Source organism: Piliocolobus tephrosceles, chromosome 12, assembly GCF_002776525.5.
Source record: "Piliocolobus tephrosceles isolate RC106 chromosome 12, ASM277652v3, whole genome shotgun sequence".
Taxonomy (NCBI): domain Eukaryota; kingdom Metazoa; phylum Chordata; class Mammalia; order Primates; family Cercopithecidae; genus Piliocolobus; species Piliocolobus tephrosceles.
Genome location: NC_045445.1, coordinates 19,421,498 through 19,422,993, shown reverse-complemented (window position 1 = coordinate 19,422,993; position 1,496 = coordinate 19,421,498). Strand labels below are relative to the sequence as shown.

The 1,496-nt window shown below is 42.6% G+C and overlaps 1 long non-coding RNA gene across 1 annotated transcript in view; it reads left to right on the top strand.

Annotated features, from left to right (window-relative positions):
- The window catches only part of LOC113222398, a 3,940-nt gene extending 2,659 nt beyond the window's left edge, over positions 1-1,281 (top strand). Inside the window, exon 3 of the long non-coding RNA XR_003308381.1 lies at positions 762-1,281. This is a non-coding gene — a long non-coding RNA (uncharacterized LOC113222398). The remainder of the gene's footprint in view (positions 1-761) is intronic.
- The last annotated feature ends 215 nt before the right edge of the window (positions 1,282-1,496 follow it).

The following is a 1,496-nucleotide window of genomic DNA, read 5'->3' as shown; positions in this document are numbered from 1 at the left end:
ACAAAACTGCACGCTCCACACATGTACCCCAGAACTGAAAGTGTAATAAAAGAAAGAAAAAAAAAAAGAAATGATTGATGGTGTTTTTCAAAGGACCCCAGTCCCATTATTTGCCTTATAAATGGGACTGGGGTCCTTTGAAAAACACCTTTTATCATTTCTTTTTTTTGTTTTGTTTTTGTTTTTGTTTTTAACACAATTAATACCGTACCATTGCAGAAAATGTGTATCAGTAAAAAGAAAATAAAACCACTGGTATTTCTACCACCCAGAGGAAAAAAAAATAATAAATCTCTTTTGGCCAGGCTCGGTGGCTCACATCTGTAATCCCAGTACTTTGGGAGGCTGAGGCAGGTGAATCACTTGAGGTCACGATTCGAGACCAGCCTGGGCAACATGGCAAAACCCTGTCTCTACTAAAAATACAAAAATTAACCGTGCGTGATGTTGCATGCCTGTAGTCCCAACTACTCAGGAGACTGAGGTAGAAGGGTCACTTGTGCCTGGGGAGTGGAGGTTGCAGTGAGCCGAGATCGCACCACTGCACTCCAGTCTGGGTAACAGAGTGAGACTCTGTCTGCCTCCCCTGACAAAAAAACAAAAACAAAAACAAAAACATTTGAACAAACGTTAAGTGCATTCTTCCAACGACAATTCCTCTTGGGAGAGTTGGTGGACCAGATGTTGTGAAACGTGAGCTCGCTGGATGTTGATTTTTCCAGGTGCTTAAGTCCTCACTGTGCTGCCCTTGTGACCCTCAGGCCTAGGTCATCAAGATGCACAGCACAGGACAGAAGCCCCTGTAGCCCTGCACCTGGTGACATGGAACTGCTTTGCTCGTCCACACAGACACAGGCTCCATCCAAGCCTGGCTCCTACCCATCACAGTTCTGTAGGCTGCCCATTTGCAGAAGGCCTTCCATCTGACACTCCTCCTCACCTGCTTGTTCTCCAGCCATGTTGTGGCCAATTTGCCATGAGGAGGTTGCAGTGGCCAAACCTGTTGGAAACTGTGAGGTGTAACTGGGAGAGAAAGGACACAATCCAAATGTTCTTACTGCCTGTGATGATGCAGCTATAGCGATGTACTGGCTGCTCACAAGCCTGTTCCTTCTTCCATTGTAGAGCACGAAGAATTCCCTTATCACCGGGTCAGGAGGGGGAACAGACGTTTTTCTCATGCCTAATTTTGCATTTTCAGTAAGGTCTTTTTCATCTTGTCCAGGAGAAACCGGAAAAAAAAAAAGATACTTGAAATAAACTGAAGGACATTTAAACAAAGAAACACTTGAAATAAACTGAAAAGATTTTTTTTTTTAACATTAATGTATTTTGCAGGAAGAAAAAAATATAAAGGACACTAAGGGCAAATAAATATATGTGTTTACAATAGAAAGACATGGAATCAACCCGATGCCCATCAATGATAGACTGGATAAAGAAAATGTAGCACATATACATCATGGAATACTATGCAGCCATAAAAAGGAATGAGA